This window comes from Carcharhinus amblyrhynchos, chromosome 7 (assembly GCF_965287045.1).
Source record: "Carcharhinus amblyrhynchos chromosome 7, sCarAmb.v2.hapA, whole genome shotgun sequence".
Taxonomy (NCBI): domain Eukaryota; kingdom Metazoa; phylum Chordata; class Chondrichthyes; order Carcharhiniformes; family Carcharhinidae; genus Carcharhinus; species Carcharhinus amblyrhynchos.
In genome coordinates, this window is record NC_137330.1 from 34,349,021 (window position 1) to 34,376,111 (window position 27,091).

General features: G+C 40.4%; 1 protein-coding gene across 4 annotated transcripts in view; it reads left to right on the forward strand.

Annotated features, from left to right (window-relative positions):
* The first annotated feature begins 6,307 nt into the window (after positions 1–6,307).
* The window catches only part of LOC145344864 (kinase D-interacting substrate of 220 kDa-like), a 135,451-nt gene continuing 114,667 nt past the window's right edge, over positions 6,308–27,091 (forward strand). For 2 of the 4 annotated variants that reach the window (XM_080192120.1, XM_080192121.1), the window contains exon 1: positions 6,308–6,481. The gene's annotated coding sequence lies outside the window, so the exon portion shown is untranslated. The remainder of the gene's footprint in view (positions 6,482–27,091) is intronic. The other 2 variants (XM_080192122.1, XM_080192123.1) reach the window with 1 other exon arrangement.

The following is a 27,091-nucleotide window of genomic DNA, read 5'->3' on the forward strand; positions in this document are numbered from 1 at the left end:
CTCTTTGGTCACCTTCTCAAAAAACTCAATAAGGTTAGTAAGGCACGACCTACCCGCTACAAAACCATGCTGACTATTTCTAATCAATTCATTACACTCCAAATAACTATAAATCCTATCCCTAATAATTTTTTCTAAAACCTTGCCCACAACAGAAGTAAGACTCACCGGTCTATAATTCCCGGCAAAGTCTCTGTTCCCCTTCTTAAACAATGGGACAACATTCGCTATCCTCCAATCCTCCGGGACTACACCAGAGACCAATGACGACCTGAAGATCTGAGCCAGAGGCTCTGCAATCACCTCTCTAGCCTCCCAGAGAATCCTAGGGTAGATCCCATCCGGACCAGGGGACTTATCTACTTTCAGCCCCTCAAGAATTTCCAGCACATCCCCTTTATCAACCGTAATACTGTCTATTTTACACCCCTGCAACCCAATGTCCTCCTCAGCTATATTCATGTCCCCCTGCGTGAACACCGAAGAGAAATATTGGTTCAATACTTCTCCAATCTCCTCCGGTTCCACACACAACTTCCCCCTGCTGTCTGTAACTGGCCCTAATCTTGCCCTGACCAACCTTCTGTTCTTGACATACCTATTAGAGATGTGTATTGTCTCCAGCCAGGACAGTTAGTGAGATTTCACAACCCCTGCATTGTGTGTTGTGAAGGCCACCTTGGAGAACGCTTACCTGAACGTCAGAGGCCGAATGCCTGTGACTGCTGAAGCGTTCCCTAACATTCTTGCCTGGTGATTGTCGAGTGGTGTTCATTCATCTGTTGTCATAGCATCTGCATGTCCCCCCAAATGTACCATGCCTCGGGACATCCTTTGCATTATGAAAGGAAAGTCGCTGAACTTGGATGTCTGAGATAGATTCTTCACTCAGAGAGTGGTTGGGGTGTGGAATAGACTGTCTGCTGTGATAGTGGAGTTGGACACTTTAGGAACTTTCAAGCTGTTATTGGATAGGCACATGGAGCACTTCCAGAATTGTAGGGAGGGGATAGCTTGATCTTGGGATTGGACATAGCTTGGCTCAATATTGAGGGCCGAAGGGACTATACTGTTCTATGTTTCTAGAGACTAGTAGCCAAGTTCCGCACACGAGGACAGCCTCAACCAGTATCTTGGGTTCATGTCACACTATCTGTGACTTGCCTGGGCTTGCAAAAATCTCTCTAGCTATCCTGGCTCGAGACAAAACACATTTCTTTAACCTGTGCTTAACCCTCTCTCCACTCACATTGTACCTTTAAGGCTTGATGACTGTAAAGACTCGCATCCCAACCATTATTTTATAAATTGAGTTTGTGTTTTTATATGCCCTGTTTGTGAATATGACTCCCACTCACCCGACGAAGGGGCAGTGCTACAAAAGCTTGTGGCTTGTGCTACCAAATAAACCTGTTGGACTTCAACCTGATGTTGTGACTTCTTAGTCTATTATTACAGCAGCATTGTCACTTTTCCTGTTAAGTCACAACAAAATACTGGATGACTCCTGCCCGATTCATAAAGAAAATGAGTAAAAGAGCTCATTGTTCCACTTGTTCGAGTGGTACGATCAATAAATGCACAATTTGAACATTTTCCTTCATCTTTTAATGAAGTGATGTTCATTAAAATATCACTAGCTCAATTATCACTGATCTGTTTTGTTTCACCTGCTCTGTCCATTTCTAACAGAATATCCATCACATCTCTCACTTTTGTTAACTCAAGTCATATGGACTTGAAACATTAACTTTGTTTCCCTCTCCATAGATGCTGTCAGGCCTGCTGAGTTTATCCAGCATTTTCTGTTTTTTATTAATGTATTCATTATAATGTTCTGTCCTTATCATTATCACCATGCTTGGGATTTGAAATACAGTAGGACATGTAGAACTACCTAGCTTGCCATAATCAGCTGACCTCTGCCGTTAGGTAACTTCTGCAAGTGGCTGTCTTACTTCAGGGCTTCTCATTTGTAGGTTTTTATTTAACTGGAGTTTTTAAGCATGAAAAATGCCTTAAGATCACTGACCACTCCTCCTCCGATGCAGCAAAACTACAGAAGAGAAGCAGGTAGTCCAGGGTAACCACCTCTAGGGGCTGTGCAGCAATACTGGTGCACACTGTACAAGTTGGTTTAAACCTAACATTGAGTGGGGCAGTCACACACACCAGTGGTGGGGCACATTACAGGTCACTCAGGCAGTCCAAGGTGCTGTGGCAGCATGCACTGTTACGTCGGTGAAGCCTTCCATTGTTTGCTGGAGCAGAGAGACAGATGAGAAATTACCTGTTAAAAACCTGTTTAAATAAGTTTAAAGCACTTTCGTAGTAAGAACTTACCTTGAAGAACTGTTTAAATCATTTACGCGGGTTGATGGGTTTTTGATAAGCGAGGGGATTAAGGGTTATGGGGAGAGGGCGGGAATGTGGAACTGAGCCACGACAGATCAGCCATGATCTTATTGAATGGCGGGGCAGGCTCGAAGGGCTAGATGGCCTACTCCTGCTCCTATTTCTTATGTTCTTATGTTCATGTTGCAGTCTGGAACTTTGGATAACGATAGTGGAGGCTCCAACTTCCTTTCTATCACATAGTTGACCAGAAATCTCTCCCAATCTTCCTGTCTGCCATTGGTATTGAAGGATCTACAGATTGATAATCAGAATGTTTGTTGCCATGTTAGGAACAACTTCTTTGGCCATTAAGTCCTTGGGTGGGACTTGAACCTGAAGCTACTTGCTTAGATTGCTACCCATTGTACCACAAGACCTCCAAATGCACTGTAATGCCAGACCAACAGGTAGTAATCTCTTGGTTACTTATGGTGCTACATACCAGTGAGTATAGAAGTAGGACAATAGAACAGAGGAATACATGGCTACAGAGATGATGCAAGAGGAAGGACTGTAGACTCCCAGGGCACTGGACCTGTTCTGGAGGATGAGTTGCACCTATTACACTACTGGATGTAATAGGCCATCAACTAGTGCAAAAGCTATAGGGGAATAAATTTAAGTAAATTACAAAAAGATGCCAAAACCACAATTTTAATTATCTTATTTTTAGACTAGAATAGTAATAGAGTAAAAGACAGAGGAGGAAGGGTTTCTGAAGTGTGTTCAGGAGAATTTTCTACATGCTATGTTTCTATTCTATTGAAAGAAGAGGCATTGCTGGATCTGGTTCTGGGGAATGAGCTGGGTCAAGTGGATCAAGTGTCAGTAGAGGAACATATACAATGATCACTATCCTCTAAAAGGTTTAGGTTAGCTATGCAAATGGACAAGAAATAATCCAGAGTAAAAAATAATTAGTTGATGGGAGGATAAATTTCCATGAGATCTTATATTCTGTACAGACTGAGAACATTTAGAAAGATATTTGAATTTCCAATGGCTGACTGGCAGGATCACTTGATAAAGTTTTTAAGACATTCACTGTAATGAACAATAGGTAACTTGTGCTTAAGCTACAGAAAAAATCCTCGATTTAGGACAGGGCTGTGATCTCTGACTCGGGTTGTTATGCCGAATCCCGTACTTCGGTTATGATCCCTGGTTCTGGAGTCAGGCTGTGATCCTGGATCCCGGACTCTGGCTGCAACCCTGGGCTTGGGTTATGAAGCTGGATCCCAAAGTTGTGTTATGATTCTGACCTCGGTTGAGAGCCCTGATTCCAAAATCTGACTGTGATTTGGGTATCAGACACAAGCTATGATCCCTGATTTTCAACTTCAACCGTAATCCCAAATTCTGGACTTGGGTTGTGATCCAGACCTCGGTTGCTTTGCACTTCTTGGGGAAGATTTGATGATTGGTGAGTTACAGGCATAGATTACCATGTAATATTGTGGCTGTAACAGGGACCTGTCTAATGTTGCTGAATACAATATGTTCAGGAAAGATAGGGAAGGCAGAAAAGGAGGCAGGATAGTGGCATTGCAATGCTGGAGAAAGAAGATAATCCAGAAAGGTGAAGGATATATTTGGTTCGAGCTAAAGAGCAGAAAATGTGCAGTTACAATGCTTGGTGTAGTCTATAAGCCTTTAACTTGTGGAAAGGGTGTAGAGGAACAAATTTGCAAGGAAATTACAGAGGTGCAAAAATTATCAAGCACTTATAAGAGGGGATTTCAATTATCCAACTATAGACTGGGATAGTATTCGTGTAAATGGCAAAGAGGATGAAGCGTTCCTAGAGTGTGTTTGGGGTAATTTTTTTTAACAGTATATTTCCAGGCACTGCTAGACTTGATTCTTGGGAATGAGATGGCTCAAGTATCAGTAAGGGAAGATTTAGATAGTGATCATTATGTATCATTAGGTTTAGGCTGACTATGGAATAGGACAAAAAAAAAATCCAGAGGAAAAAAAATTAACTGGGGGAATACCCAGCTTCAATGGGATAAATACAGATCTGGGCTGAATAAGTTGGAGTCAAAGATTAACAGGAAAAATTATATTTGACCAATGGTCGACCTTCAAAGAAGGGATAATTTGGGCACAGTCATGGTATACTCCCTCAAAAGGGAAAGGTAAACAAATCCAGAACTCCCTGGGTGACAAAAGAGATAGAAATTAAGATAAAGAAAAATTGTGTTTATGACAGCTTTCAGGTAGAAACTACCATTGAGAACCATGCTGAATGTAGAAGGTTCAACGGGGAAGTGAAGAAGCAAATAATGGAAACAAAGGAGTATGAAAAGAGACTAGCTGTGAATCCCAACATCTACAGGTATATAAATAATAAAAGGGTGATGATAAAAAAGAGAAGTAGGGCCTATTAGGGACCAAAAAGGAGATTTACACATGGAAGCAGAGAGCACAGCTGAGATATTAAATGAATACTTTATCAATGAAGAAAATGCCACCCAGGCCACTGTAAAAGAGAAGGTAATTCAGACTCTAGAAGGATTTAAACTATCCAATACCTCACTCTTAATTTTATTTGTACTTAAAGTTGATAAGGCATTGGGACTGGACGTGACACATCAAGGATACTGCAAGAAGTGAGTGGAAATTGCAGAGACACTGGCCAGAATTTTCCAGTCTTCATTAGACTTGGCTGGTACCAGAGGACTGGAGAATTGCAAATATTAAAATCCCACCAATCAGTTTAATTTTGGTCTGGAAACTTTTAGAAACAACAGTTCAGGACAAAGTTAACAGTCACATGGGCAAATACATGTTAATTATGGAAAACTAGCATGGACTTCTTAAGTGAACATCATGTTTAAGTAACTTGCTGGAGTTTTTTGAAGCAATAACAAAGAGGGTTGATGAGGGTAATTCTATGGTGTACATAGACTTCTAGAAGGTGTTTGATGCAGTGCAGCATACCAAACTTGTGAGCAAAATTATAGTTCTTGGAATAAAAGGGACAGTAGCAACATGGCTACAGAATTGGTAGAGTGGCAGAAACAGAGTAGTGGTTAATGGATGCTTTTTAGGCTGGAGAAAGATTAGTGGAGCTTCCCTGGAGTCAACATCAGGATCCTTGCTTTTCCTGACATATATTAATGTTCAAGACATTGGTGTATAGGACATGATTTCAAAGCTTGCGGATGATACAAAATACAGAAGCATTGTGAAGTGGGAGGAAGATAGCTTCCTTTAAAAGGACGTAGACAACTTGGTGGAAAGGGCGGAAAGGTGGCAAATGAAGCTCCATGCAAAGAAATGTGAAGTAATTAATTTTGGCAGAAAGAACATAATCATCAACTCTCTGACACAGCATCCTACCTTATCCCTGTAATCCCAAATATTTATCCCACTACTCCCTCTAGCCTATGCGATTTCCTCCAACCTAAGGGGAAGTTTAACATGGCCAGTCCAGCAAACCTGCATATCTTTGGACTGTGGGAGGAACTGGAGCACCCAGGGGAAACCCACACAGACATGGCAGAACGTACCAACTCCACACAGTCACTCAAGGCCGGAATTGTACCAAGGTCCCTGGAGCTGTGAGGCAGCAGTGCTGCCATGCCAACAGCAGAAAACAACGGCTACAACTCTCAAAGGGACGCAGAGGCACCTGGGAGTGTACGTGAATAAATCTTTGCAGGATAGGTAAGTAGTAAAACAAGCAATCCTGATGGGAGGAAAAACATTTTCACACAGGGAGTGGTTAAGGTCTGGATTGCTCTGCCTCAGACTGTTGTGTGGTAGGCAGGTTTGATTGACGCTTTCAAGAGGAAGTAGGAGTGGTATCTGAAAGGGAAGACAGTGCAGGGTTTACGGGGAGAGAGGCAATGGAAGGAACTATGCAAGTGTCTCACCGGGAGAGCCAGTACCAACACGACGGGCCAAACGGCCTCCTGCTCCGTAACAGTGACGTGAGGCGGTCGGGCCACGTGACCAGTGTTTGGGTCCGAGTGAAAATGGCGACGCGACTGGAGGCGTAAGCGGAATAGAGAGCGAGAGAGAGACAGGCAGGTTTCAGTGGAACCGGGGATCATCGAGAAGCGGGGTGGCGACGGTGAGTAAACCGGATCGCTTTGAAAAGGGGGCATAGCCGAATTCTTGGGGGTCGGGCAGCCGCTGATCGGTCGGTCGATGGGGTGGGGGTTGCCGTCGCATCCTTTCCGCCGTGGCCGTTAATTTTGAAAGGGTCGGGCTGGTGCGGCTAACGGTTTGTGTGCTGGGGGAAGGGCGGCTCATTGTGACGCGAGGGTGGCTCGAGCTAGGGCTCGCGGTGGCCGGGAGCCGGACTACCCCCCCGGCCCAGCCCCTGATCAATCAGATTGATCCATCGCCCCACCCCACCGGCACAGCAGGTGCAGCCCAGCCAGTGTACCTGCCCCAGATTACTGTTTGACATGTTTGGAATACGATTCGCTCTGTTTTGTTATGCTTTTGGTGTAATTACCTCTTTTGGAACCAGTGATTATGGCGCAGCGGATCCTTTTTTTTTGTTCCTTTAGAAGGAATGTTGTAAAATAATTCTGGTATAATCCTAACCCAATCCTTCCTGAGAGCAAACAAAACAAAAATGCAGTTCCCTCGCTACTTACCATTAGCAGTAAAGCTCTTTGTGTTCAGGCGAGCTGCGGCATCGATTTTAACTGCAGGCTCTGATCGTGAAGCTTGTCGATTTTTATATCATCGAGGATATCTGGGCTAAATGTATATCAAGGACGTTTTTACCCAATGGGCAGATTCAACTAAATTCTAGTACTGTTTCTGAGTTTGGAAAGATAACATGAGATATATTTTCTATTTGTTAATGGTGTCGATTGTAATAACCTTGTAATTAAGTGAGTTTTTCATAGATGTGTACACAAAGAACAATGGAGGCAGTTATATCTTTTATTCCTGGTTTATGGAGAGTTTAGATGCACGAAAATTGATGGATTATGAAATGGTGGTCTCAGGATAAGAAGAGAAAGGGAATTTAATACGAGAACAGTAAATGCTAAATAACATCCCGCTGTAAGTGTTTGGCAAATTCCTGCTGGGTCCAGGGTGGTGGGCAATCTGTCTCTTGATGCAGATCTCAGTACACATATAGGAAGTGTGCTGTCACCTTTGGCTGACTGATGAAAAGGATATGGAACATCATCAAGCTGATAGTTTATAAGGCTTGTGTTTTCAGAACATTGCTGCATAACTGTGAAACATGGATGACTTCAGTAACCAGAAAAAGGAGTTAGTAATCTATCCCTTCACTGTCAGTGGTACATTGAGTCTCATCAGGCATGTCAAAATCACAGATGCAATAATCGTCTCAAAAGGCAGGGCTGCCAATTGTGTTGGCACTAATTAAAACAATGTGGCTTTAGTGGATTAGTCACATCCATTGGATGGAAAACAGTGGCATACCCAAGGACCAAGTGTGTTCTGAGGTAGCGAGAGCCGGACAACTGGTGTGGTGTCAAAAGCTTTCATGGGTGGCTTGTAAGCATAACATGAAGGCCTTGAACTTTGATTATCATATCTGAACTGCCAAAAGAAGGAAATGGTGATACCTTCCTTGGGCTGGTGTATGCCGTCACCATGACCAGTGGCTTCTGCAGCTTGCAATCCATTAGCTACACTTGCAGACTTTATGTGTGACTGTTGTGGCAGAACCTGTTTCTCAAGGATTGGCTTTCACAGCCATTAGCAAAGATGCATCAAACGAAGACATCCTTCCGAAGTTTCTGCACGTCTGTTAGCTGTGGTGGATGGAAGAATGCTGACACCCCCAAAGGGGTACAAGTTATAGTAAATGGAATCAGAATGAATGTTCCAGTTGAGCATAGGGAATTACAAGAAAAACCGAAAATGCTGGAAAAACTCAGCAAGTCTTCTGACATTTGTTGAATATTTCCTGTGCTTTATATCCCATTTTCTATATCCTTAGGGCTTTGCTCTTCCTAGTGAGAAACTAAAAGTGGTGTTTGGGAAGTTTGGTATTGTACATGTTGGTACTTTCTAGCGCTGTCTTAGTGGGTAGTAAGGTTTTTGTTTATTGTTCATTCTTGCAAATGCCTACATGGTTTTGCTACACTCTGATCCATTCTGTATACCAGTTTGCACCCTCTTCCCTTCTAACTCAGGCATTTGGTGAGGTTTCTTTCTGGTCTTGGTCAGGTTTCCTTCAATCGTCAAGTTTCAATGGAATTTACTTTCTAGACTCCCCTGCCTGGTACATTTTCAAAAATCACCTCAAACTTTGTGCACTCATACAATTAAAGCTCCAAAGTACTTTACATGTATAAGGGAACACAGTTGGGAATGGGCAACAAATGCTGGCCTTGCCAGTTGCAAACCATAAAAGAGTAAAATAAACATTTCACTCATCTGTTTGCTTTTGTCCTTTCCTGATCATTTGAACAATGCTTTGGGATGTTTCAAAACAGTATTCACCCAATTTAAATGCAAATCAGTTTGTACATTCTAAAGTATTTGGAAAATTGATCTGTAAATTGTTTATGACTAATGCTATCTTGTGGATGAATAATTCATTTGTCAAACGTCAAGCTATTAACTTGTTTTGACATACACCCTAAGCAGTTCCTGTTGCTAAATGTCAAAACAGCAACAGGATTTGGATGTTTAAGGTAGCCATAGCGTATTGACAATGTACTATCATAAACTCTCCTCATATATACTATAGTAAAAGTTGAATTTTGGAGACATTTTGGGGTTGACTTTTACAAGGGTAATGTTTTCAAGAGGTCTTTGCAAATTATAGAGTGTAATGTGAAGAAGCAACCCAAGTGCTAAGCCATAGCCAATGACTGCCTCTGAATTCTGGAGATCATGACGTCACAAAAGGTTTCAGCCAAACATGAGATGATGACGATAATATTTTTTGAGAATTTGAATTCAGTCTTAATCTGGAAATGAGAAAATAAAATCAGTACATGTGCCCATGAAGCTATTGGGACTATCAATAAAACTCAACTGCTTTGCTAACACCCTCTAGAGAAGGAAGTCTGCTTTCCTTAGTCAGTCTAGCCTATACGTAACTCCAGTTCCAAATCAACATTGTTGATTTTTAACTATCTTTTACAATGACGTAAATATTAGCTCCAACAGCAAATGCCCATATTCCAACAGTGAATTACTTCAACTACTGATGCTTGTGGCTCTCGACAGCAGAGAACCATGCTGTGTTTTCACTCTCTTTCAGAAACTCGCGGCTTGTACGGAAGTGGATTGGAGCAAGGAGAAAACTTAAAAAGATACATTTTAATAATTATTTTTCTTCACCCATGGCACTTAGCTCAGAGCTGTTATAAGTTCCATGTCTTTTAATATAAGAACATAAGAACACAAGAAATAGGAGCAGGAGTAGGCCATCTAGCCCTTCGAGCCTGCCCCGCCATTCAATAAGATCATGGCTGATCTGTCGTGGCTCAGTTCCACTTTCCCGCCCTCTCCCCATAACCCTTAATCCCCTCTCTTATCAAGAACCCATCAACCCGCTTCTTAAAAATATTTAGCGAGGCAGCCTCCACCACTTCAACGGGCAGAGAATTCCAGAGATTCACCACCCTTTGAGTGAAGAAGTTCCTCCTCAACTCCGTTCTAAACCGCCTCCCCTTTATCTTGAGGCTGTGCCCTCTAGTCCTACTGTCTTTTTTGAGCGGGAAGAATCTCTCCACCTCTATCCTATCCATCCCATTCATCATCTTATACGTCTCAATGAGATCTCCCCTCATTCTTCTAAACTCTAACGAGTACAAGCCTAGTTTATTCAGCCTCTCCTCATAGCTCAACCCCCTCAACTCCGGTATCAGCCTAGTAAACCTCCTCTGCACTCCCTCCAAGGCCAAAATATCCTTGCGCTGGTGCGGCGCCCAAAACTGCACACAGTAAGGCCAAAATATCCTTGCGCAGGTGCGGCGCCCATATGCTCATGGCTCTCACACATTCTGCAAACTGACTCTGCGGTCTGTTCTATCTTACCTCTGATAGTTCAATGAGAAGCTAAACTTTTATCAAAGTTCATCAATGTCTCATTGGGCCTTGCACCGACACAAAAAACTCCTGCTTCAAATCCTGGTCTCGGCTGTGTTATGACGAGTGCAGCAATGAGTTGATTCGAAGTGCTCTTTGAAATTTAGGGCTCAACTTTTATAGGAGGTCAACATTTTTGTTCTTCCTGACTTGCTTTATTCATTTGCATTCTCTCCCATTGTTTGGTTTTATTTGCCATTGTCTTTCCCTTTGACAGATTTTTGCTCCTGATTCTTCCACCTCAATGTTTCTACTTCTGTTACTAACATTGGGAACTTGCTAAGATGGGCTCCCTCTATTTTTTTCTGTTATTAGAATATATTGCTATCTGTTGTGACAGGTATATGGATTTCAATGGATTTGACTTAGCTAAAATGCTCTGATTGACTATTGCTAAGGTCGGACCCCGTAAAGGAGTGGAGTGTTGGAAAAATGTCTTCTCTTCTGAGTGTCCTTTTTATCTATATTGAAATAGTCCTCCATGTATTCAATTAGATTTTATTAGTAGATAGTAACTCCAGCAATTGAATGGTAATTGCTAGAGTCAATCAAGTTTTGTCTGGTTTATGGACTGAACTGCATCTGATTTCCAGCATATTATGAAGTAGCCCAGTACCATTGATTTTGTCACTTTTTTAATTCATTGTTGGAATATGGGCATTTGCTGTTGGAGCTAATAGTTACGTCATTGTAAAAGATAGTTAAAAATCAACAATGTTGATTCGGAACTGGAGTTACGTATAGGCTAGACTGACTAAGGAAAGCAGGCTTCCTTCCCTAGAGGACGTTAGCAAAGCAGTTGAGTTTTATTGATAGTCCCAATAGCTTCATGGGCACGTGTACTGATTTTATTTTCTAATTTCCAGATTAAGACTGAATTCAAATTCTCGAAGAATATTATTGCCGTCATCTCATGTTTGGCTGAAACCTTTTGTGATGTCATGATCTCCAGAATTCAGAGACAGTCGTTGGTTATGGCTAAGCACTTGGGTTGCATCTTCACATTACACTCTATAATTTGCAAAGACCACTCGTGGAAGTTGATTGTGTTTAACTGTAATTGTTCACTTGGTGTTGCCAGTTACTGTTAAAATCTTCTGTTTTTGGTGGCATGTGATTAGTGCATAGGCCTTCGTTGAAGAGTTAAATTTACTGCATTAGAACCCTTTTAAGCTTTAGCATTGAACTTCCTGTACTCGCATGTTTCATATGGACCACCTAGGAGTAATTGTAATTCCACCAAACCAATATTTGAACTGCTTGGAACAGTTGCCTTTTTCCAAGTTCCCAATATTAAACACGTGAATGAAACAAGGCAGCTTTGCATTGGGTTGAAGACCTTCTGGGTCAATCTTGCCTTTATGCATTGTTGCGTTTTGTTGCTTTATGCAGTACAGGGACTAATAGTAACTGAATATTTTGAGTCATCAGTTCTATGGTTTCAAGTTTTTATTTTATCTTATTGCCATTTGTCATTTAATTGTTTTCACTGCATCATTATTAGGTACCTTAATTGATGTTGCCCTGTGAATTATGACTAATCAGTGACTTAGATTGAATAGAATGTAGACTCAGCTTGTTAAGATATTCAAAAATAGTGAGTGACATTGATTTTGTGGATTTCAGCTACGATCACAGAGCTCGATTGAGAAAGAAATTTTGTCTTGAATTCTTCTGATTTCCAACTTTACTAGATAGTGCATGTGTTTTAATATTATGCCCACTTAGTCTTGTAGCCTGATGATATATGATAAGCAAGATTGGTGCAATTGAGGAACGAAATTGGTGGGGAAGGATAAATGGGAAATAAATATTTAATCTTTTTTAATTTTGGGATGGGAATGACTTAATGGAACTGGTGTTATGGAAGAATGAATGTTACAGATGAAAGACTTTAAATGAATCACGAAGCAAGTGTTTTATAATAAAGCAATCCATCTGCCTTCTATGGCATTTGTGGAAGCTTTATCATTAAAAGTCAAGCTTTTAACTCTTTTAAAAAAAATGTGTGCAGCTAATAAGTGAATTGGAAAATGGCCTAGGATGACATATGAAATGTTATTTTTATAATTATGGATTACGGTTTTTTTTTGCCTGAGATTTGGATCCATATGCAGCAGTTTCTTTTGCTTAATTCGCTTTAATAGACACGGGAAGATGATGGAAGGAAGGGCAAAATACAACAACATAATTCTTACCAACTCTGCCATTTCCAGTTGGGGTTGCATTCAGGAACAGGAATTCTGACTTCCTCCCTTAATATTGCTACAGATACATATTTGGGACAGTCGTGGAATTTGCTGTTTTATATGGCTGAGTAACCGACTAAACTTAACGGGAAAGTTAATATTCCAACTTCAACTGTGAAACCTTTGGAGTAGTTTGCCATATATCTTTGTTACAACGCTTTTTAAATGAAATCATTGCATATTACATTTGAATCAACTGGATGTCGCAGACATTTACTTCTGTTTTTGTTGTCATCCATGTTTCATAACCTGGAAATGCTGCACAATGTAGTGTATAGATGCAATTTTAAACAAATTTAAGGAAATCAAACAGAATTTCTGTACAAGATAAGTTTCCACTTTGAAAAAGCATGTTTCAGTAATATTGCACTATTAATAATATAGCATTGAATGATTTTAAATCATTTACACTTTTTTCAAAAAGGCTTCCTTTTCAAATATTAACAAAGACCAAATGTGTTTCTGTTTTAATGCCTGAAGAACTACCCAAAGTAATGTCAACCATTTAAAAGCATATGTCCATATCCCAAAAGATTGAAATGTAACCGTGGACCTAAGCCCTGGAACTTCCTTCCGAAACTTCTCAATCTCTCTCCATTTATGATAGTCATTAAAATCATCTGTCTCTTGACTAAACATTTGGACACCTGTTCTCAAGTCTCTTGGGTTTGGTGTCATTTTCTGTCTGATTTATGCTCTTGTGTTGAGTTTTTTATTATGTTAAAGGTGCTTTATGAATTAAAGTAGTTTTATATTGCACATGTTTTTCATCCTGGTTTGACCAGAGACGTGCTTTAGAGAATGTTCAATTGGGATCCAATATTACTACACTATTATTGTTCCATGCCTAATTTGAAGTATTTTAATGATTCGACATGTGATTTTTGGAGCTTTGATAGTCTTGATACGTGCTTTTTTGTGTGCGCTGTACAGGTAACTATTTCTTTTACTCATGAGCTGTGGTACATAAAGCATTAGTGAATGCTGTTTTATATATACTATCCAGGACAAAGTCAGTTTTCCTCTGGTATAGGAACATGCTCTATCTGAAGTTTGTAAAGCTGCATCTAGTCATATTAACGTGCAGCTGTAAATGTGCTTGCCCTACATAGCAAATCAGATGTGTGATGCAATCTGTGACTTCAAAGCATTCTTTTGGAAGAACAACACTAATTCAAAATGGGAACTGAGAAGGAAAACGGATCCTTCCAATTGCTAAGCAAACTAAGACTGAAATTGACATCTGGAAGTCTCAAACTGGTTGAAAGCATATAAATATACACAGAGCCATTAGAGTTCTGCGTTGGCACGGGAAAGCAGCTGGCCTGAATGGGATACCTGAACAAGCATTGGATGTTGTGCAGATCAGCTGGCCGGAGTATTAGCAGACATCTTTAACCCCCTTCCTCCGATCTAAGGTCCTCCGACCTTCTTTAAGAAGACAACCATCATCCATGTACCAAAGAAAAGCCAGACACCATGCCTTAATGATTATCTCCCAGTGACTCTGACATCCATCATCATGAAATGCTTCGAAGGTTAGCCATGGCACGTATCAATTCCAGCCTTTCAAATTGACTGGATACACTACAATTCACCTATTGCCCCAACAGGTCCATTTCCTTGGCAAAACACTCAACCCAGGAACACCTGGACGACACAGACACTTATGTCAGACTTCTAGTTATTGGCGACAGCTCAGCCTTCAACACCATTATCCCAACAAAACTCATGTTCCAAATTCCGTGGCCTAGGGCTTGGCGCCTCCCTCTGTGACTGTATGCTAGACTTCCTAACCCACAGACCACAAACAATAAGGATAAGTAATGGCACCTCCTCCACAATTATCCTCAACACCAATGCCCCATAATGCTGTGTCCTCAGCCTCGTAATATACACCTTTTATACACTTTTATCACTGCATGGCCAAATTCCGCTCCAACTCCAATTTTAAGTTTACTGATGACACCACTGTTGTGGGTCGGATCTCAAACAATGACGAGACGGAATACAGAAAAGAGAGAAAATCTGGTGAACTGGTGCGTCGACAATAATCTCTCCCTCAATGTCAGTAAAATGAAAGAGACAGTCATCCAGTTCAGGAAATGTAGTGAAGATGGTAAAGAGCTTCAAGTTTCTAGGTGTTCAGATCACAGCAATCTGTCCTCGACACTCCACGCCGACACTATAGTTAAGACAGCCCACCTTCGCCTCTACTTTCTCGGAAAGCTGAGGAAATTCAGCATGTCCACTGCGACGCTCACCAATTTGTACCTTTCAGTCCTTTCCGGATGCATCACAGCTTGGTGTGGCTCCTGCTCAGACCAAGATTGCAAGGAACTACAAAAAGTTGTGAACATGCCCCAGTAAATCATGCAAATCAGGCTTCCATCTATTGAGTCCACCTACATTTCCTGCTGTCTTGGGAAGCAGTCAGCATAATCAAGGATCATAAGGACGCCAGCCATACTCTCTTCCAGCAGGAAAAGATACAAAAGTCTGAAACGCATATCAACCGACTCAATAATAAGCTTCCCTGCCATCAGACTCTTGAATGTCCTATCCCACGTTAAGCTGATCTTTCTCCTCACCTTACCAGTAACTGCAACATTATATTCTGCACCTTGTCCTTTCCTTCTCCCCTATATACTCCATGAATGGTATGCTTTGCCTATATAGCTTGCAAGAAACAATACTTCTCACTGTATCCCAATCCACGTGATATAATAAATCAATTTGATAAAATAGCTGCCTGCCAGTAGCCATCAGACCTTCCAATCTTGCATCATGTCTGTATGAAATTACATTAGTCTAGAACCAGACAACTAAAAAGTGGCATGCACAAGGTGGTCCTCATTTCGCATGAGACTTTGAGATGAATGCAACAGAACCTTTGTCATATTGCTGTGCTGCTCCTGATGTGCTGTATACCATGCTGCTGGACAGATGAGTTCTGCCCTCTAGTGCCATCTTCATGTACAGTGCCATGTTACTGGGCACATGGCATCATCCTGTGTCACTGAATCAGATTGGTACAGCACCTGGGGTTGTGGAGTATAGGGATTTCTCCTTCCCTCTGGTGCCACACACCAGTGTCTCTCTGTCAGCACTGTACTGTGGGACAACATGCAGCAACCACAAATGTTGAAAGTTTGATTGGGGGTGGGAAGTGGCCTGGCCAAGGGGACAGGGTTTGGGAGTGGTGCAGGCAATGTGAAAGATGGGGCTGTACCAAGAGGGAGGAGAATGTTCAAGAGGCCACAGTAGCAGGAAGGTGGATGAAAAAGACAAACAACGGAAGGCAAGGGAAGGCCGAGGGGATGAAAATTAGACCCCGATAAGCCTGTGTGAAAAGCTCTCAAAAGAGTGAATCTAAGTGATATCGCATTGTGCATCCCCTTCCAGTAAACAAAGACTCCAGATACAAGTGGGATTGATGGTTGAATCGAGGAACAGGCTTCTTGAGCTAGCCTTTTTTCTCTGGTTGCTGACATGCAAGATTTAATGAAGCCATGTGGGTTGGACAGAGTGTTATGAGTGCTGAACTCGTGTTTAATTGGGACCTTTGGACAAATCAACTGCCGACCAACTAGGAGATTTGGAGGAGACCTTGTGTGTGCATTAATGAGGTTCCAAGTGCAGAATCAGGCATGGGATCTGCCATTTTGTCCAGCAGGAAAGGTGCTGCCAGAGCCACCCACCACCGTAATAATAGCCTCAAAAATGGAGAATTCTGTCCTGTTGTCTTAAAGATCAGAATTGTTCATCCTGGCGCTACTATAACATTGGACTTTGGTGTGACAGAAATGCTGTTTAATGATTACTGCAACCACAGAAAAGCATCGTCTTTGTTTTCTATTTTATCCTTCTTGTTTGGGCTATATTCAAACCTAAGCATCAGCGTTGAAGAGATTCCAGGAGACCCTGCTCTGTCACCCATTTCCATTGGCTTTAAAAGGTCATCTAATTCATTTTTTTTAAAGACAAATCTGTGAATTATTTGCTGTTTTGTTTACCCCACATTAAGCAAATCTCTGGGATAAAATACATGCAGGAAACCTATTATTGATATTTTAAGTATTCAGTGTGAGACATGAAGAGCTAATGCTTTTCTGCCATTGCCTCCGCACATTGAGCAACTGAGATTGGAGACTTGCCACATCGGCTGCCTTGTCACGCTTTGTTTTGTTGGTATATTGTATCTCAAGTTCTGCAAATGGTAACTCCAAGAAGATGACCAGTGATCTCAATTTGAAGATTTGACATTAAACTGGCTCTGTGTTCAGGCAAAAGCACAATACTGCGGATAATGGAAACCTGAAATTATAAACAAAAAATGCTGGATCAACCCAGTAGGTCTGTCAGCATCTGTGGAGCCATACAGACTCAGCATTTCTCTCTCAGCACATGCTGCCAGACTTGAGTTTATCCAGCATTTTCTGTTTTTTATTTCTGTATTCAGTTGCTTCATATTTATTGTTGTGTGCTGCAGTTCAATTATTAAAATCTTTAGTACTTTCAGTGATCAATTATGTTTGGGGAAGAAACACTGCTGAGTTGTAGTCTTTCTAAATCTTAACGCTCCATTGTAAATCTGCTTTGTCTTGAGGACCTGGACAGTGAACCTCAGCAGAACGACAGCAGCTCATTTGCACTTTGGCAAGCTTTACTTATTGTAACAGCGTTAAGAAGCTGAAAAATATCAACAGCACAGTAAATCAGATTGTTCCTTGTAGGGAAAAATTGAGATTTAGAATTTTTAGTTGGTTATTAATAGTTGTGACTTGTCTGAGAATGAAGCATTTATCTGTGGTGAAGTTGAGTATGGTGTTTGTGTATCTCATGTTTCAATTTGTACTGATTTGTTCAATGGTGTTATATGGAAATTAATAATTAAACCCTTGCAGATTGTTATTAAATGATAAAGATGATAATTGCCTGATTTAGCAAAAAAGCAGAGAACTAAATTTGAGAAGTTAGATATGATGAGGTCATTGTAGAAAGTCCAGATTGAGAAGGAAGTGAATCATGAGAGACATAGTAATTTAGGGAATGGATTTTAGAAAAGTTGCAGTGCAAGTGTTTTCTTTGGAAGTGGATAAGGGTTGAAGTTTATTTTGTGGGAAGTTTGAGCGAACTTCAGAGTTCTTAGCCAGTTCTTAATCAGAACATTGGTCACCTCACAGCTATTGTTCAAACTCTGACGTAATTATTAGAGTTACACTGAGAGAAGAAAAAATGGACAACAATCCAGTGATTAGCTAAGAATCTGAATAATTTCTCGTTCAAAAGTTTCAGACTGTTTTAAAAAGCTTGCCATTTGTTAATATTTTTATATACCCCTTAGGGCTATGAAGGAGCCAAATTTGTGTACTGATGTTGTAGAAAATGTATGTCGTCTAAAGATCAAAACATTTCTACAAAATTTGTTATAAACAGTGAGTCAAGGATTTTATAATAGGAATGCAGTTTTACTTAGGAAAATTATATCTAAACCTAGGTCGGATCAGTTCTAGGATCTGGACATGCTGCGAGTGTAATCTGTTGGCTTGATATCTCTGAAAGAATGTCTTGACAGCTGAACTGGATGTAGGAAGTCTGGGAAGGAAAATTATGGCTATAATTAGCCTGGGTGGATCTATGTTGTATAAAGGACAGAATTGACAATTTTGGATGGGTTGGTGGGGGTGGATGAGCAGGGTACGGAGCAGCCATCTGGGGAAGGAGGCTCTGGAGAATGGGATTCAAACTATTCTGGCTCTGTTTAACCTTCCTCCCCCACTCCCATCTTATCCTATTTCCAGTTCTCTTTTGCTCTGACAGAGTCATCCAGACTTGAAACATTAGCTCTGTTCTTTAGCCACAGATGCTGTCAGACTTGCTGAGATTTTCCAACATGTTGTGTTTTTGATCCTCCTTTTATTGTGCGTGGCATATTCAACTTACATTTTTTGTTTGCATGGCTACCTACACATGGTAACCTAAAGAGACTGACCTGTGCTTGGCCTCTGCAGGAAACTCAGATTTGCTGTGCTGCTTGGAGGCATTGACTGTTACTGCCACCATGTTCACGCTTGGCTGCTCCCTTCCTTAACCCTCTTGCATCCTCAAATCACTCTATATGCTTTGGGGTAACTCTTCAGGAAGCTCTGCAAACTCACTTCAGAAGTCCCTAATGAAGCGTGGAATTGTTTTTTTTTGAGTGCCTGAGGGGAAGAAAGCTCATCAAAAAGGCCAGCAGGCTCGGGAAGAGCTGGACAGGATCCGGTGGAGGGGTGAGAGGGTAGGGGAATTTCATGATCAGGGCAGTTGGACTGGGTCGGCGACTGGGTGGGATGGTGGGTTTAGTGGATTGATGATGGGGAGGTAGAAATAAAGTAGAGAAGGAGAATAGGTCCAAAGCTTGAGTATCCACCAAGATGCCAGAAAACAGCCAGCTGAGAAGAAAAACTTGCAACTGAAAAAATGTAAATAAAACTAGCACATCAAATTCATACCAAACATGGTTACCTGAGAGGGTTGAGGGAGCAGGAAGAAAAATTTGAGAGCATGCTCAATGCTGTTACATGATGTGAGAGCCTTCAGCATATAATAGTTCACAAATGTTTACATCTTTACGTTAAATAATTTCATAACGATTTGATAAATTTTGACATGAAATTCAGGATGCAAAGTGTGTTTGCATTAAGGCAATGGCTGTTGTGATTTTTACTTCAGATAGTTTCATTGCACCCAGATGTCAACAGGAAGCATCAAAAAAGGGCTGTGGGTCATTCACAATTGTAGCCTTCCCCCAAGTCTATTGTAGATAAAACAACCCAAGTTGTTTTGCAGATACCTTTTACACAAGCCCATTGCCTGTATGAAACAGAATATTCCACTCTGATATACAATTTGTACATTAACATTAATTGTGTCGAGTGATTCTGAGCTGTTCTCCTGGAAGCTCTAATTACAGTTTTATATTTTGGCAATCCTCTATTGCACCACTACACTGCAAATTAAAGGCTGGTTTCATTTAAACCAAGCTTGGCTAGTGTTTCTTCTCAGGAGCATGTTTTTTGTGGGTTTAGTGTCAGTACAGTCTCTCCCATAGGTCAACTAGAGCTTCCTTAAGCAATAGTTTGTCACCTGGAAAGATCTGTTGACATCCTACAATGAAGCCAGATGTCTATTGCACAGCACATAGTGAACAATGTTACTTTGTGAAGGTTGGGGCTACCATTGGTAGGATACCTTCATCATCATTTGAGAAGCCATTGTGGGATCACTGGATGGCAGGAATACAAGAGGGGTTTGCAATCAGACTTTGTGAAATACTTCACCTGGACAATCCCTGCATCCTGATTCTCCAACATCTCCCCTGGCACTTCGAAGCTACAGTAAATACTAACAAAGATAGCAACGTCCCCACTTTTGATACAAACATATCAAAAAGCGTTATAACTTAACTGGTATGAAGGTATTTCTATCAAACAGTAATTACCGTGGTATAAGTGTCCGTTTCAAATGCTTTTCAACTGACCGTACGAGATGATTTTCTAGTGGCTGCATCATGACTTGTAGCAGATTCCACTGTTGATTCACGAGCTTATAAGTGCTCATGGTTTACAATTTCTCAGAGTAATTGAATGTGGAAATACGACTAGAACATGTGATATAAATTAAATCCGTCTTCCAGCTTGTCTAAGGATAAGGATGTATTTGACCCCAGAGCACTCAAAAGCACCAGTCTGAATGTAACCTGAGAGCTGTTGCTTGTGATGCTATAAACGCCTGAAATGGTGGGTTTGTCAGGAGTATCCATTGAGGTGACCTTCATATCCTGTAGTTGATTGCAGAGTGTTAGTATCATGCGCTGAAATCCCACACAAATTAGCAGAGGAAGTTTCCTCACATCATTTTATGGAAACCTCCTTTCAGGCAGTCCAAGGCAGCAATTGTGGTTCACAGAAAGCAACTTTCTTTTGAAGATAGATTCTTCCAAAAGTTTTGAACCCTTCAGAGTTAATAATTAAGCATTGAATTATGATAACTGTGTTTCTGGAGGGTTCTCTGAATTACTATTATTTATCTATCTCACATCTGTGCTTTATAGTGAACTGAGATAAGAAGCACGTGTTAAAGTAGCGAGAAGGGTAAGCAACAGCAAATTAATGCAGATGTGTCAATCCATGAATTCTCCATGAGTCCTTTGGATTTGATATCTATTGCGTTCTTGCATCTATTGCCAGCTGCATGACATTTTGGTGCAAAAGATGCAGAAACATTGCACTGAGTAACTGAAGTACAGGTCATCTCAGTAATATGACATGATAACTTGGCAGCTGCTTGGCGAAGACCAGAAATGCCCAGAAGCAGTTTAGAGAGGTAATTTTGTTGATTTCGAAACTTAATGGTTGATATCTCTGTAAATGGAAGCACAATGCATTATTTGGTTATCAGGCTAGTTTCCAGATGAAGGGCAATATAAATTCTGGATAAGTCTGAGAGCTATATGAGCTGACACTTTGCATTCACTGCGACAGTGCTGAAGCCTAGGGCAATGGTATATGACCAACAGAAAAACATTACAATAATTGAAAGAGCTCCAAAATTGTGATCATAACGATTGAGACAGACCAGAAACAAGGAGGAGAAACCACAGCATCCTTGGAAAGCAAACCAATAGAAACTCAGGTTTGCTACTCAGATCCTGATGGGGATCAGGAGTAAGAAATAAGACAAAACTTGACAGCCAACCAGGAAGATACTCCTAGCAACAGAAAAGTAAGTGTTCAGTGACCTTGACCTCGGAAATCAGAACAAGACAAGAGGTCAAGGCATCCTCAAGACTAGCCCTCTGGAGCCTGAGATTTTTGGGGAGATGTAGACGAGCAGTAAGGATAAAAACTTTGGGGCTGGAGATGTGTTAGCATTAACATTACTTTTCTCACGCTGCTTCATCTATCATCATACACAATGCTATGTGATCTTGTGTATAACTTGAAAACTGGGAACAAAGCAAACAGGAAGAGATAGAAGATGCCTCCATCAAAGTGTCAGGCAAGGACAGCATCAAAGCAGCATCCAGGATAACGAGGTTGGAGAATACATGATGCTGAGGTAATGATAATGCATAACATCTGGAGGGAACAATAAGTTCTAACCTCATGCAGAGGGCCCAATATGTACATAGTAGCTGTAAACAAAGAGCAGTGGTTTTAAGGAACTCGCTTTGGGAGATTGGAGTACATGATTAAAGAGATCTTCCTAAAATTTGACGAAACCACACTTGGAACATTGTGTGTCATTTTTGGTATCCATATTGAAAAAGATATATACTTGCATTGGTAGTTTCATGAAATTGATACCTGGGATTAGAGGGTTTTCCTATGGTGAAAGGCTAAGTCGGATCATGTTTTCAGGAGTTTAGCAGACTTTCAAAGGTGGTCTCATTGAAACATTCAGCATTACAAAAGTTCTTGATAGGTTGTTTTCCCGGCTGGGGAATCAAGAATAAGCAAACATAGTTTCAGGATAAAGGGTGAATAATTTAGGATCGGGATGAGGAGATGTTTCTTTACTCTTAATGGTTGTGAATCATTGTAATTATATACTGTAGATGGTTGCCGATGTTTATGGTTGTGACAACCAGATTTTTGGTGTCTCTGAATCAAGGATATGGGAAACAGTCGGAAAAGTGGTCTTGAAGCCCAAGAGTAGCTATGATTGTATTAAATGACAGAGCAGCCTTGATGGGAGGATATTCTTCAGCTCCTATTTGTTATTTTCTTACACCACTGGCACACTCATGATCATTTGTTTCTTGTGTAATTGCATTGCTGATGCAAAATTAATTAATCAGTTGAAGATTTTAGTTTGCTTTTTGGCATCACTTTACAGAATTGATTTGTGTTAAATTGATTTTAAAAGGCATTTGTGCAGCACTGTACAAGTCTAGCAGAAATCAGCAAGGAACACATTTGCACAGGTGTATTTGCATATGCATTAAATGTGGATTGCCTGATTTTAAATCCATTGGATTTCCAAATAAAATGGCCACTCATTCACTGCAGTCCTAGAGCTTTAAATAAGTTAAAGGAAGCTGAATCACTGTACGTTTCTCCAATTTCTTCCCTATTATTGTTTATGTCCCCAATCCCAGGCTAGTTTTTGAGCAGCCATATCTCAGATTTTAGTGCTTAAAGATTCACATCTTTGAATGACAGCTTGTTTAATGCATCAGCAGGTGTGTTAAGTGTGTGTGAGAGAGTTACATAGAGAGAGCAAGAGAACAGGAAGGGAAAATGGCCAAAAATCTTGTTCAATGTATTCTCCAACCTCATTATCCTGGATGTTGCTTTTCATACTGTCCTTGCCTGACACTTTGGTGGCATCTTCCATCTCCTCCTGTTTGCTTTGTTTCCAGCTTTCAAGATATACACAAGGCCACATAGCATTGTGTATAATAAGATGAAGCAGCATGAGAAAAATAATCATGAGGGATGGTCAAATTTTGTGATTGTAAATAGGTAGAGTAGCTTGTGGTTTCCATATATTCCTTAATATGCTTCTATCTAATATTAAGACTTTCCAAGTGACCTTTTGCTTAATAATGAATCTGATATTTTATTGATAACTAATGTCAAGCTAATTGACAAATGGAAGTTCCTTGTTTTCCCCCTCTTTTTTTTATAGTGGTATTGTATTTATACCTTCCGATTTACTGGGGCTGTCACAGTAAATTGGGCATTTTGGGTGATCGCAAGCAGTACATTTACTTTCCCTGAAATTATCTTTTTTAGAACCTGGGGATTTGTCGACTTTTTCTTTTATGAATAATTACTTTAAATTCCTCACTCTTATTAGACTCTTGGTTCCCCATTATGTACTTTGTGACTTTACTGTGAAGGCAGATACAAGGTATATATTTAGCATTTCTATTATTTCCTTTATGTCCATTATAATTTACCCTATCTTAGCCTAAAAGGGCACTCTTTTCTTTTACATACTTATAGATGTTCTTCTTCTTGCTAATTTACTCTCATTTTAGTTTCTCTGTCAATTTCCTGATAGTGCTTTGCAGGTAAGTGAAACTCTCCCAATCCTCTGGTTTATTACTCTTCTTGGCGAAAGTATGAGCCTTTTTTTACTATATTTTTGCTTCTTAGCCATGAATAGCTCATTTTTTTTTATTTTTCAATATAAAATTAGATTTATAGATTTGTTGAAAATTATGAAACATTTTCTTCAGCATTAAATTCCTTGCCAGTAGTGGCAATGAAGTTACTTAAAATATATCTTATGTACACATAAATAAAATATAATTATTTTATACAGAATATTTGATACAGAATTATTTGATACAGAATACAAAACAGTTTGAATTTACTAAATGGCAGATTAAAAACGTATTCCGTATATATCACCACTGCCTGTTTGGAAAATGCTGGTGATAGCTGTTTCCCAGGAATTGTAGAATTACAAGGCTAATGTAACATATTCTCTTCATAATATCACCTGTGTGAAATTCAAACCAGTTATGACTGAGGTACTGAAATGCTATCGTAGATTGCAAAGGTAGTATAGGCTGATGCCGGAGTTGAGGGGGTTGAGCTATGAGGAGAGGCTGAATAAACTAGGCTTGTACTCGTTAGAGTTTAGAAGAATGAGGGGAGATCTCATTGAGACATATAAGATGATGAATGGGATGGATAAGATAGAGGTGGAGAGGCTCTTCCCGCTCAGAAAGGACAGTAGGACTAGGGGCACAGCCTCAAGATAAAGGGGGAGCGGTTTAGAACGGAAGTTGAGGAGGAACTTCTTCACTCAAAGGGTGGTGAATCTCTGGAATTCTCTGCCCGTTGAAGTGGTGGAGGCTGCCTCGCTAAATATTTTTAAGACGCGGGTTGATGGGTTTTTGATAAGCGAGGGGATTAAGGGTTATGGGGAGAGGGCGGGAATGTGGAACTGAGCCACGACAGATCAGCCATGATCTTATTGAATGGCGGGGCAGGCTCGAAGGGCTAGATGGCCTACTCCTGCTCCTATTTCTTATGTTCTTATGTTCTTATTCCAAGTTTTTGAGAAATTGCAGATGACTGTTTAATCTCACTTTTTTTATGCATGTTATTTTGTTTCTAAAAATGAAAATAACTTGTCCAAATAGATATTGTGCTAGAATAATGTGACATTTCATCCTTGCATATTTATGTTTCAGATGTCAAGCAGGTAATAAATTTTCCTTTAATTCCTGACCAAAATGCAACATTTTTCAATTTTAGCATGAACCCTGTTCTGATAAAATCAAAGCACTTATTAAGATGAACTACAAGGTCTTCAAGATTGTATAATGGATATTTTGGGATGTCATTTGAACTTTGCATCTTTGTAAAAATTTATTTGACATTGTTTTTGACAACTTCATCCAATTGATTAGTTCCCTGCTTTCTGGATAATTTGTGCAATGTTTTGTCAAGATTTCAGAAGTAGAGAGATGACAGCAGATTGTCAATAGATCATAAACACATTGTTTTTAAATTTTAACATTAAAGAGTCAATGGCAAACATTTTCATGGATAGAACTTTGTCTTGCCATTTTACGTAAGTACAGTTTGCCAGTGGAGTGGGTTTAAAGGGGGGAAAAAAAATTCCTGACTCTGTTTCTTATGACTTGCTGTCACAAAGGAAGCCAAATGAGCAAGAGAGAAGAGTTGAAATAATTAGACAGGATATAGCATTCATCTTTACTCATGTATTATTTATTCTCAAGTTGAATTTTGCATCACAGCTGTGATACAGTATTGATGCTACTTGTTTGTTTCATTAATATTAATATATATTTTTAACTTCCAATCTTAAATTCTTACTGTGAATTTCAAAGTGTCTTGGATGTAGTGTACTGTAAATTGTTATGCAATTCTGTGTGTGTTTTTAAGCAAAATAATTTGGTAATTTAGTAATTGTGTATTTCATTTTTAAATAGCTCTGGGCAGTTCTTGATCTGAGTTCTATTCATAGCCTGCTGGTTGCGCTTTTCAAAGTACGTTGAAATGAGTTGTCCTCAGCTGCCGTGACGTGCAATAAATAAGAACATAAGAAATAGGAGCAGGAGTAGGCTATCTAGCCCCTCAAGCCTGCCCCGCCATTCAATAAGATCATGGCTGATCTGTCGTGGCTCAGTTCCACATTCCTGCCCTCTCCCCATAATCCTTAATCCCCTTGCCTATCAAAAACCTATCAACCCGCGTCTTAAAAATATTGAGCGAGGCAGCCTCCACCACTTCAACAGGCAAAGAATTCCAGAGATTCACCACCCTTTGAGTGAAGAAGTTCCTCCTCAACTCCGTTCTAAACCCCCCCCCCCCCTTTATCTTGAGGCTGTGCCCTCTAGTCCTACTGTCCTTTCTGAGCGGGAAGAGCCTCTCCACCTCTATCCTATCCATCCCATTCATCATCTTATATGTCTCAATGAGATCTCCCCTCATTCTTCTAAACTCTAACGAGTACAAGCCTAGTTTATTCAGCCTCTCCTCATAGTTCAACCCCCTCAACTCCGGAATCAGCCTAGTAAACCTCCTCTGCACTCCCTCCAAGGCCAAAATGTCCTTGCGTAAGTGCGACGATCAAAACTGCACACAGTACTCCAGCTGCAGCCTCACCAGTGCCCTATACAGCTGCAGCAAGACCTCCCTACTTTTATATTCAATCCCCCTTGCTATGAAGGCCAGCATCCCATTTGCCTTCCTGACCACCTGCTGCACCTGCAGGCTGGGTTTTTGTGACTCATGCACAAGGACCCCGAGGTCCCTCTGCACCGTCACATGCTGCAGCTTTTCGCCTCGTAAGTAATAGTCCTTCCTACCATTATTCCTACCAAAGTGGACAACCTCACATTTGCCAACATTAAATTCCATTTGCCAGTTCCTGGCCCATTCGCCCAGCCTATTTAGATCCTTCTGCAGACTCTCCACACCCTCCGCACACTTTGCCATTCCACCAATCTTGGCTGCACAAAAATGATTGCTTCACTCGTGTTAGGAGTAAAACTATTAAAGCAATCTTACTATGAGAATTTTGTTAATTTGGTTGAGCTAACACAAAACTGCAACAGTTTTATAACCATGAATTAGTTAAGCCAGAGGAAATCACATTTTTTGTTTCATGTTAACAATTTACCATCATACACGTTAAATGTGCACATTGCTTTGGGCTATTATGTTGGCTTGTCATAAATTGTTTCTGTTGAAAAGGCAACTTAGGGTGTCGAATATGTTATCATTTGAAAAGAGAACTGTGATTAATTTAGTCAGGAGTGCTTATTAATTTGCAAACATGATTTTGTTTTTAAATGTAAACATTTTTTTCTTGGAACTAGACATAAGTGAATTCTGGTTTGTGTTGTACAG